Below are 12,710 nucleotides of genomic sequence, written 5' to 3'. Positions count from 1 at the left end.
TTGCAGTAAATAAGGAACACTGAATGATCCAACAGCTACAAACCCACTGATTTTCCCACTATGAGTCTGACCCCCAAGCTAAAGTTTCTACAAATCCCAAAATGGCATCAATTGTGGCAAAAAAAAGGGACTCCAATTCACCACTTCTCATAATAAATAATCATTCCTATAAGGATTTTTAAAGACAGAGAATCTTGACCAGACAATAAAAGTTCAATTAAATTTAGAATAATACTAAATCAGTAATGCAGAGACTTTTGATTTTAGAAAATGTCTTGGCTGGTTTTGCTTTCAGGAAAGGTAGCTTTTCTGTATTTTAAGTGATATTTTGCCTTTCTGTGGGCAGTAATTTTCTGTTAGTCATGCTTCTAGGTCTCGGAATCTGAGGGCATCCAAGAAAATAAAACAAATCATCAGCATTATGATTTCTCCCTCTTTAATATAGATAGTACCAAACAACTTAAAGGCCTGCACATGGTGGGAGAATACTTCAGTGACTGCATAAACAACTGTGTCAGTCAGGCAGCATCACTCTGCTGTCTCATTTAGCTACACACAAGCTGCAACTGTGAGTCAGAGCTGCTCAATTATTTTAACGTGGCTGTACCATTCATAGTTCTTCGCTTCCAAGTAAATTCAGGGAGGTGTGAGGGGGTGGAAATCTGTGCGTGTGTCTTCTGTCAACTCAGAATGGTTACAAATCCTTTTCTGTGCCAGATCCACACAGGAAAACAACTGTTATGGTCCCAAATTGCAAACCTCACTCTCTGGTAAAATAAACTGCTGCAGTTCAGGAGTCAAGACATCCTTGATTTGTCTGGTGAACCCATGACTACCTACAGAATACATAACACACACACATGAATCCCTGGCAACAGAAGAAGATCATAAACCTGCAGTGTAAGCTGAATTTATTTGCAGCCTAGCTACACAGGATCATTGATAAATTGCATAGGTTTCAAATTAAGAGAACTGAACATAGATCCCCACATGCTGGTATACACATTGCCAGTATAAGCAACAGACCTGGGAATTAATTTCATGGCTCTGGCATGGATAGCTAATGCAATGGGAGATGCCTAAGAGTATCCAAGACACACATATAGGCTTGACAGACATGATCCAGGACTTCTGGAAGATCCCTCTCCTCTGAACCATCAGCCAGAGGCCCCAAGAGGTTCTTTAAGATATTTAAATTAGCACTTATTATTTGGGCAACTGTTCAACACACTCGCTGATCAATGTACTCCATGGACTATTAGAGTGGGATTTTGCTGATCAACCACTTGCTGTGTAGTTTAGGATGGACTGAATTTCTTTCTAGCCTCTGACTGCTAATGAGATTTCCAGCAACTACAACAGAAACATAAGCATCTAGCACATACGTACATATGTATAAACTGATGCTGCAATTTAAGTGCTAATCTATAACTGATTCCTACACATAAAGTTATCACTGTTCCTCAATTTCTCCAACGGTAAGATAGGAATAGTGATATCTGCTCTGTCAATGCATCCAATATTAATGAGTGCATGTAAAACAGATTTTTATGCTGTCTTTAATTTAGAAAAGTTATAATGACCGAAGACTAAAAAACAGTTGAAGTCCCTACATATGTTTATTCTTGCAGTACTTGAAAACAGAAATAAAACCAGGTTCCATTAGGATTCTGTAGGAGATTCACACACACAGAGGATGCCAGGACAGTGCTCTGACAGCTTCAGGAAACTGAAATCCCAAGCACCTCCCTCGGATCCTAGTGGGAAGATAGAGGTGCTCAGGGGCTGTCACAGGAATAAGACACTGAAGAAATGGATTCAATTCTTCTCAAGAACTACCTTTTTGACCTTGGATGAAGAGCATGCAGGAACACACATTCAGAATGGCTCCGAGCTTTGTGTTTTATGTAGATTTTAAGTGTAATCTGGGCAGGACCAGGACTCTCCATTACTATTTGTTATTTAATGGATGATGCCAGTTGGAATTGGTCTGTAATGCTCCTGCCTAAAACTGTGATTTGCAGTTACCCACAAGCTCTGTTAACAGCTTCAAAATGTATTTTAAAATCATTTCCATTTACCTTTACTTGTCTCAGTCTAGCAAGGGTATTTAACATGCCTGTATGTTTTCCTTGTCATTTCAGACGCTTCATCACAGTAAAATGCCCTTGAAAGAAGAGCCTGGAATACCAATGCTCACTGCTGTGAGAGAGACCAACCTTATCTCTCAACTGCAGCTCTGCACAGGACACACAGGTGAGAGATTTAATGGCTGTGCTGAGAGAAAACAGCCTTTACTGCCAAGCCAGCAAAAGCAGCCCAGTTCAAAGGGGGAAAAAAAGGGAGAGAGAGAGAAAGCCCACTGTCAAACAGCATGCAGTCAGACAGCAAATAATGAAGCAATGAATAATAGATTTCTTATGTAATTGCTATTTTATCCTGATATTATAGGGTGGGATTTATTTTACTGCAACACTTTAAAACAAATAGTCTCTTCTATTAATCCACAGATTAAACTGCAGACAAAAAAAAAGGTGTTGATACTTAAAATTTGCCATATACAAATAGTACTTCTTGTCTTCATTACAAGTGACACTACTGTCTATTTCGATTAATCCTCTGCTATTATTGTTTTATTTATGTTTGAAAGACAGATGGAGATTAGATACAATGAGACCTAAAAGTCCGGTATAAAGATCCCAATGCCTCTAAAGTGAAATAAGAACCCTGTTAAGGAAATTGTTTCCCCCTAGACTATGAACATGGCAATCAGGAAAAAAAAAAAAAAAGAAAGAAACGTGAGTAATTCTAAGATATTAGTGCATTTGTAATGTATTTATAAAATGAATATATATCCTAGTTTCTCCTTACAAGACTGATTTCATTGATTTCACAAACAGAAGAAAGAGACTATGATGGGCCATTTCAGAGCTTGTATCTTATTTGAAGACAGATCAGATTTAGTTTCCCCCTTTTCTTCTCCCTAAAACCCACACTTATTTTCTTAACTAGAACTCAAGAAACAGTCTTCCATTGACCCAGTCCAGGAAAGGACCAGAACCAGTTCTGTTTCTATGTTTTAACTCTTGGTCTATTCAGCATCTCCATATTTTTATGAAGTGTGATACAGCTCTAAAGAGACATCAACAAAAACAAAACAATTTTAAAATTGAAGGAGAACCAGTTCCTATACTGCCATTTCAAATATGAGATATCAGTGTGTTTCAGAAGGTATTTAAAACAGTTCCAAACCATTTAGTTATTCTATAATGTTGGTCCACTCTCTAATATAAAAGAGCTTGACACTGCATTGTAAATATTAAATTGACAGTAATTAAATAGCAAATACATGAAAGTACAAGTGAGTGACAGAAAACTGATCTTATTTCAAAGCAACTGATCTATATTTAAACAGGCAGCTTCCTTCTGAAACATGGAGCTTCAAACAACAAACTCAGATGCATGATATTCCCCAAACCAAAGCATCTTCCAGTAGCAGAACATTTCCATACAAAAATTCCAACTCATTCTACTTTTGATAGGAAAGTAGAAAAGGAAAAAAGGTTTAGGAAAGCCAAAGGCTTTAGGGGAGAACCCAAATATTGGCTCCAACTAACCTCCTGCAAGTTCAGCTGTTACCTTAGAATATGGTTTATTTGTAGTTTGGTTGGTTGTTTTGGGTTGTTTGGGTTTTTTTGTGTTCATTTTACTTTAAATAATTCAGTTTTAATCAGAAGTTCCTGTCAAAAACAGTGAAATCAGAAATAACTGTTTCTGTGAAGTTTCTTGTTTTCTTGGAAACAAGACTTTCTCATCCGCTACTTTTTTATTCTTCCATAGCTTCTTATAATCTTCTAGTCACTTCACACCTATGCAAACCCAGGTTATGAACTTGTTTAATTTTGAGAATATGCTGGTTAACCTTCTGTAGATTTCACATTAAGTAGCTACACACGTTTGGGACATGGCACTGATTCCTCAACCACACCTGCAGTTATTCCAGGTAACTAAGTCTTCCAGGAATACTCTAAGCTTGGCTTTGAGACCCAGTAGCATGCAACAGTCCCACATCTGAGCTGGTATTGCTGACCATGTTTAAGATCTTTTAGTTGCCTCCACTCCCAGCCACGCTTTATCAATCAACACTTTCTAGAGCCTAATGGACCTGTTTAATCTTTTTTTTTTTTTAACTGTATCAAAACATTCCAATTGCAAAGGTCAAAACCCCATTTAATCACTGGATCTCAGAAACTGTAAAGTAAAGCTTTTATGAAGTCATAACTTCAGTCCCACAGCAACTGCCTTTGACTTGTGCATGTCCAGACATACAGATGCAGACCTGATAATCTGATGGGAGTTGTACTCTGTAGCCCAGTCCATCTATCACTTTGTCCAACATATATTTAAACATCCAAATGAGGAAAGTCTTCAACAGAAGTGGTAGTTAAAATTATCTGTTAGCACACGATGACTTTACCTCCTACTCAGTTCTGCATTCCTATTAATTACCAATTGTGCCCTAGTTAATTCTGCTCTGACTTTTGCTCACAACCTTATCACAGCTGCCTTCACCTCATCACCAAGCAATGCATATTTAGTTGTTTGTACTTCTTCACAAGTAAGCTCATTAAATTATCTGAAAATATTTAATGGTGATTTAACTCATATTTGCTAATTATTTTTGCACTCTGTTAACACAATTTGATAGTAATATTCTATTCTGGTCAAATGAATCAATTAATGGAATTATGGATACAACTCCAATCAAAAGCTTATCACCTAGCTGTAGACCACTTAATTTTCTCTTTAGTCACTTAAATTAGAACAATGAAAATAAGCTATGAATGGAGAGTGCCAGCACTGAAGCACTCAAAAATTTCAACCAGGAAAGAGTTAATCCAATAGCCTCATTTTTGATACAGCGCAGAGTATGTCAGTTAAGGGGGATAGAGTGTCTAAAAAACTCCAGTCCTCTCCACCTTGTGCCCTTTGATGTGAGGTGTTCCATACTAATGTTTACCATAAAATATTAATTTGTTTCAACACTTTCTTTTTCCTTGCAGCAAGCAGAATTTACTGTAGAAAGCTGATTGCTTCCTCATTTTTGAAAAGACAAAAAAGATTTAAGTATTAATTTGCAATTTATTATGAATTTTTAAAGTAGTATCTATGCATTTGAGTCATAAACTGATATTTTACAGTCAGAACTTCATATTCATCCTTCAACTTGAGATGGACAAGCAAAATCCTACTTCAGTTCACTTGAGATCTCACCAACTATGTTACAATTTTCTCAGGCCACAGAGATAAGTTTAGGCTCAGATTTTACAACACATAGCAAGAGGCGCCTTGGCTGTACCACCTGCTCTCTCAAAGGATCACTTGGAACTGCTTTGCTTCATTCCATGGCCCTGGTTTCATCGAGTTAAACCAGAAGAATTAATGTTCCAAAATGTGTGTATTACAGGAAGGTCACTAGTCTTTAAATTAGCATTAAAAGAGCGCTAAAGAGAGTTCTAACACTGGGTGATATCCAGTGATAGCAACCCCTTCTCATGGCAAGGATAAGCCCTGCAGCTGATGCAGGAATTTAGACTAGGAACAAATCTCAGTGTATCTCAAGCATGTTTGTGTTTCTGGGACACATGGAGGCAACTGGAGGCAGTCACGGACCAAGAAACATTCCTTGAAGGTAACTGAATTACAACTTGAACAAAGAATAGTGTCTTATCTTTTGGACAGAGCAACTGAAAGAGCTGCTGTTTTCTGTTCTGTCGATGTCCTTGTAAATCTTAAAATGTGATGGCAATGTCTGGTTGCCATTTACAAAGTATTTTACATACATCAACAAGGCAGCCAAATTTGTGAAGGGACAGAACCATATACAGTGATCAGATTTTAAAAATAACCAATTTACCAATAAAACAATTCATTTAACAAGTTGCAGATTGTCTTAGGGCAGTCTGCTATGTTAGACTGCACTAAAAGAAGCCCACTGAAGCCTTCAAGGCATCACATTCACTGCAGTGATGGACATAATATATAAAATTTGCACATAAAAAACCCCTTGCTAAGCACCAGAAGACTTCCATCAGTCTGCCAAGGCTACAAGCCAGGGGGGTACAGTGCTCACAGACCAGGGGCACTGTGCAGCCACAGGGGCTTACACTGAGCCTACCCTGGCAGCAACACAAACCCACAGGGACTGAAACCACACTCACTGATAAAGACACATATTCTGGCATCCCTAAAGATAGTCCCAACTTGCTGCCTTTTTTCTGTAAAGGAAAGGTGGATGACAGACAGACAGGTTTCTATATTAACATCCACTTACACACAGACTTGGTTACAAAGCTGTAAAATAAATGTTCAAAAGCTACTAAATATCACAGGATCATAGGAGGGACCTTTAAAGGTCATCTTCTCCAACCTCCCTGCAATGAGCAATCTGTCAAATCTGACCTTGGCTATTTCCAGGAATGGGGCATTTTGAAAGTACAGATTACAAAAGCTTTTCTGGAAGACAAAGTAGTTACCAATGCAAAATCCTGCCACGGAGATTCTTCAAGGGACTGCCAGGATTTTTTAAACATAAATTTAAGTCTAGAAAAAAATTAGTTAAATTTTAATGGCCCATATCTTTGACTTCTCCTCTAATGCCTTTGAGCCATTCCCCAGCTACAACTGCTGTATTTCAATTTGCTAATTAAATTCTTCCATTTATCAGGATAAACACAAAATAATTATTTTTGCTGGATTATTTACTACTATACAAACTTCTGAAGCAAAACATTTATGCAAGCTTAATGCTCAAAACCAACAGCAGCTCCTCTGCCCCTAAACTGTAGGTAGAATTACAGATTAAGAACTATTTTAACAGTACTTCTAGAGGAAAAGTGATGAAAGGAATATTTTTTCAAAGCAAAATTTTAAAAGGCAGAAAAATAACCCAGAGGTATTTTTTCTATTGTATAAAAGTCATTATTCTCAAAGAGTGATTGTATAATCCACAGGACAGCTGCATGCTGCAACCAATAGAATATTTTTTTAATATGCAATAATTCTTTACATGTAATAATGATGGAGAATTCAGTTGTGCAAAATTTGCTTTGTCTGGAATTGAAGTATAACTTCCTTTGGTGAATGGGAAGCCAGAGTCACTGGTATTTACAACAAGAATTTGTTAAGTAACAGAACACTGCAGAACTTACTTAAATAAAAGTGGCCTGAAGTCCATGCAGTTTTAAATTCAAAGGAAAAGAACAAACAGATCCCAGACAGAGATTTCGGTCTTCAAAATGGCAGATAACAGAGAAGCAAACCCAAGCTTCTTTCTTTCCACTATCTCAGACCTCCATTTATCAATGTACAGAATCTGCTGCAATCTGGAAAACCACTCAAAGTGGCTGAACTAGAAAAAGAGACTCCTGTGTTCCCTCTACATCCTGTTTTTGCAGAATAAAGTTTTCTAACCATTTAACCTTGTCTCTTAAATTAATTTTGAGATCTCATTATTTGAGTGCTTTCTTACTTTAGTGCATTGTTTACAAATTCTAATAAAAAACATCTGAAACTTTCACCTCAAATCAAAAGCAGGAGGTTAGGACAACCATAAATTTCATCAGCCTGGGCTTGTGTCACCAACTTATAAAACCCCATGACTGGACAAACATAAACACAGCTTTCTTAAATACAGGCAGAAATGTGGGAGGTAAGCACAAGCCTGCACAAATTCAATGGACCACTGGAAGGTGTTTGAAAGAGATCACTGCAATCCATACACCTGAATGCTAAAATAAAGCAGCAGAAGTTTAAAGGTGGACTCTTTTTGAAGAGAATTTTTAATAGATTTTTGTCTAGTATGCTTTATCTCAGATAAATGAATGGGGGAATCACATATAAAAAATAATTTCAAACAGAAATTTGCTAATGCCGAGAAGGCAGGATTGGTGCAGAACAAAGTTCAGAAAAGGAGAACACTCCCTTCAGTGCCAGCAGCAGAAGTACCAATCCATGGGAAGGTTGTGAATATCTCCTATTGAATTGTATTTTTAGCAGCAATTTTAACTGTCATATTCATGACAACCCACGCGTGACCCACAACAACTCACGAACAGGTCAGCGCTCACACATCTGCCAATGGCTCTAAGTCTTCAAAGCATGAAAGATCAAAACTAGGACCAAAAGCTGACCAGGACCAACAACCCATATAAAAGAACATAATTAGCATTTGGGAAAAGCCACAGCATTCCCAGGTTTCAGGAGCAGAATACTGCCAGGTAAAGAAAGACAAGTGATTATGTCAGTTCACAACACTTCAGCACAATGTAAGGAGAGTGAGAGAGAAAAAATGACTGTGGCATAGGAAGTGAATAACTCCTGTGACTGAAGAACAAGTTCCAAGATGTCTATGAGAATGTTAACAGGACAGGATGATTGGCACTGCTGTGGGAAAGAAAAAGAGAGGAGTGATTTGAAGGATTTTTAAGTGTGGGAAGGAATAAATGCAGAGCAAAGAAGGTGATAAATTTGAAACGGAAATATAAAACAGCAGCATGAATACGTAAGAGTGATTGCGTTGGAGAGGGGAAAAAAGAATCCTGAGCACATTCCTATCTCACACCATTTTACATCTTCCAATACATCAGAATCACGGGCACAATGATTCACAGGGAAGTTGCTTAACAGTGATGCTGAATAATGAAATAGCCTGGGAGAAAGCATGGCAGTTGTGATACCCAAGTGCATGGTCAGCTCAGCTCAGAGGCTCCACTGGTCAAATACATTCCTGCAGCCACAGAATCAGGGAAAGAACAGTTCTTGAAGTTTGCTGAGTACAGATAAACTTTGATTGATTGTCAGGGCCTGCCACCTGGAACCACGGCAGAGGTGTTTGCGACACACTCAGCATAAAAGAACATAAAAGGCATCAGAAAAGGAACAAGCGTTTGGTTGAAGTCATTCAAGTCTTTACATTGCCAGCAAAGCACACGTAAGTGAACACTAAACCAGGCCAACTGGATATAAGCAGCCAGGTAAGAACTGGGAAGCTGAATCAACTCCAGCTTTTGTACTGATGACTCAAGTCAGGAGAAAAAAAGCAATGATCCAGGACAACTTAAAAAGATTCCTACCAAAAGAGTCAATGAAGCACAAACAGTGGGTTATGTCTATCATTAAACTGGGAATGCAGTCTCAAACCCAGATCTAACAGGAGCTTGTTATAACCTAAACTAAGAACATGCTAGAAGTTATTTTACTTCCACAGAGTTTGATTTTAATTTGGGTAAAAATTTCAACAGGTGCCAGTCAAGAAAGTGCTTAAATTTGTGTAATGAAGTCTGTGATAAAATTATTTTAAGGAGTGCTAAATCAGTAAGAGCAATTGATCATTTTAAGTTAAGTGGTCTGCAGTGTGAGGGCAAACAGGAACTAGGACTAGTGTGATACCAGCACATCAACACTCCTGAATGTACCAAGAAAATTCTGCTTTTATAGGAATGTGTTGCATGAAGTTGTGACTTTTTTATAAAGGAAGGAAGATGAGTAAGAATCAGGGAATAGCTGCAGCTGAAGGGCAAGTCTGGAGTTCATTTAGTCCAACACTGCTCTGTGCAGGGTCAAACCAGAGCAGGTTTCTAAGGGTCATGCCCAGTCAGGTTTGAATATTTCCAAAGACTGAGTTCACAGTCTGTCTAGGCAAACTGTGCTAACACTTGACCACCTTACCATAAAAAGAAGGCTTTTTAATAATTTTTTCCTAATGTTTCAATTAATTTTCCATTTTTTTTCAGTTTGTATTTCTTTTCACTGTATTTCTTTTCACTGAACACCACTAAGATGAGTCTGGATTCAGCTGATTCACTCTTCTACAGGAGATGCTTACACTTAGCACTGGCCCTAGCAGCAACCCTAGGGGTGCACCACCAATATCTGACCACCTGGACTTTGTGCTGCTCATCTCAACCCTTTTATCTCATCAGCTGAGCCACTTTTCAACCCTCCTATTGTGGTTTAAGGTAGTTATTTTTTAGCTAAGGAAAAAAATCTATGGGCTACAGAAGTGATTCCCTGTAAGGACCTTGGCAGCTTCCTTTGGACCTGACAGAACCAACCAGCTGGCAAGTTTTGAATCTTGACACCCTGTTAAACCACTTAAGAGAGCTGAATACACCTCTGTGAAATCACATTTAAAGACAAACAAACCCCAGGAAAAACTCTCTTGCTTCCTGCCCTTCTCTGGAGTGAAAGAAATGGAAAGGGTGAAGACACATAGAAAAAACAACACGGAGACACCAAGGTCAGTGAAGGAGTCAAATCCCAGATGGGAGGAGAACGAGGAGATGCCTTAGTCTTGGGCTGAGATTCTCTTGTAAGGCTATGATGAAGACAGAATTGAAACATCAGACATTTTTTTCCCTGTAGCTCACAGAATGCACTGGGGGGATGTAGCATTCTAACTACAGCCGTGAGCAGAGGCACCAGTGTTGAAACAAGCAGATGTTGAAGTAGCTGTGATACAATGAGAAGCTTGAACTGAGAGAGATGAGAAACCTTGCCCCAGGGATAGAAGAAGAAAACCTCTGTTCCCAGAGATAAAAGAGAACTTTTGTTTCTATACTAGAACAGTTCATCCTTAAAACTGCACCCCAATAAGCTGAGATGACCCATGGTGGTAGTTGGGGGAAGATACCAAAGTGTGGGAGAGACCACAATTGCAGATTTGTGGGCAGCTGCTATTTGTGAAAATTAAAACCATGAGAGGACTGTTTTTTGTGGACAAGTCTCCATGGCATGGGCAAGGGAGACTCCTCTCCCCAAGTGAACTTAAGAAAGATTATTTTAGAAGTGGTAAACTGACTGAAAATACCAAATTTTGTCTCTATGTTATCAGAGAGGAAAGGAAGAGGAGTTGGGGAGAGAAGTATTCTGAAGTTTTATTCTGATTTCTTATAGTTTTTCTTTTAGTTCTGTTAATAAAGTTTTCTTTATACCCTTTAAAGCTTTGAGACTGCTTTGCTCTCCTCCTAATACTTATCTTGCAGCAGAAAATGAGTAATTCTAGTGGGTACACTGGCGTTTGGCCAGCACTAGACCCACTACACCTCCTCACTGCATACTCATCTAGTACCTACTTCAGTAGTTTGTGCATGGGGATGGTACAGGGGCAGTGCCAAGGGATCGAAAATCAGGATAAAGAGTATCTACTGCTCTGCCCTCATCCATTGAGGTCATCTTCAGCACAGACTATCATCAGATTCATCAGGCATGACTTTCCACAAATTTAACACTATAATTTAAGGAATGAACCAAACCCTACATTTAACATTTTTTCCATTATTTGCCCCTCTGTTCCCTCTGGTCTTTATTCTCTCCCTCCACACTGGAAATTCAGTTAAGCACACCTAGCACAACCACAGATGGCTGTTCAGTAGCTTCACAACAAAGACTTATAAAGATCAGAATACAATCAATGGTAATGTGGTAGCCACTCATTATCAAAAATGTATTTTTCTTTTAAAATGTTTGAAAGAGTTTACAGGACTTAGGCTCATGCTATTTGTAGCCCCAGGAATTAATTTTAAGTCTCCATAAGCAGGTAAGAAAAATCTCAACTACCATACACTTTACACACACAACAGTATTTTATAGGTGCAACTATATTTGCGTTTAGTTCAGACCAAGATTGTGCTTTTGAAGCAAACCTCCTGACAACCCTCACCTATCACACTTTGTTCCACACCACTGCTCAGGCTGAGCGTGCAAATTGGATTTCTTGGAACAAAACTGAAGTGGAAGAGGCATTTCAGGCATGCCCAGTCCAGAGAACACAAATTAGGTTAAAAAGTATTCTGAAACACCACATCCACATACAAGTACAACAAACCCACTCTGGCAAGATCTCAGCCCAGAGACAGTTTCCTTTAGCAGAGGTTGTCAGGAAGTAAGAACTTCAGCACAGGGTATTTGGCCACTATGTGGAAAAAAATTAAATTTAATCAATGCAAGAAAGATAAGGTTGGTGTCGGAATGCTGATCTAATTTCCACTTCTTCCCAGTCATGCAGGAAGGAACACTAAGTATGAAAACTTCTGATTTGTAGTAACAACAATGCACAGGATCCAAACAAAAGCAGGATTTTAAGATGCTTGCAACCACCCACACTCCATCCATGGCAGGTTATACACAAGGAAACTCTACATTTGCTAATCAGACGTAAAAAAAGCTGACACCAGACTCAGTGAAATCAGTTTTCTTCAGTAGGTGTCAGTCCTCACAAGAAAGAATTAAATGTTTAACAAAACCGTAAGGGAAACACAGCACAAAGAAATGACTGACTTTGCTGAATGAGCTTCAAAAGTCAAAGAACAAAAAAACAGATATGTACCTAAACCCACACTACTTTCCAATAAACTGCCATGTAAACATATGTGTTATAGGCCAGCAGAATAATCTACCTTGGAAGAGACCTCTGGAGGTCATCTGGTACAACCTCCAATTTGATCTTGAAGCACAAAGAGCTTCAAGATCAAATTAGATTGCTCAGGGCCCTGTTCAGTCAACTTCCAAGAAAATCTTCCAAGGATGGATGTTCTTCAGCCTCCTTTACCAGCTTGATTCAGTGCTTACCCATTGTGAAAAATGGTTTTTCCTTGTAAATTTTGAGGTGGGAAATTCTGACAGGATTTATTTGCTGCCTTCTCTCCTCT

General features: G+C 38.6%; 1 protein-coding gene across 1 annotated transcript in view; it reads right to left on the bottom strand.

Moving 5' to 3' along the window:
* RCAN2 (regulator of calcineurin 2) overlaps positions 1-12,710 on the bottom strand; it is an 84,439-nt gene that overhangs the window by 46,413 nt on the left and 25,316 nt on the right. The gene's annotated exons all lie outside the window — the stretch shown is intronic.

Source organism: Serinus canaria, chromosome 3 (genome assembly GCF_022539315.1).
Source record: "Serinus canaria isolate serCan28SL12 chromosome 3, serCan2020, whole genome shotgun sequence".
NCBI classification, from domain to species: domain Eukaryota; kingdom Metazoa; phylum Chordata; class Aves; order Passeriformes; family Fringillidae; genus Serinus; species Serinus canaria.
Note: the sequence above shows the minus strand (reverse complement) of the source record. Positions and strands in the feature narration are given on the sequence as shown.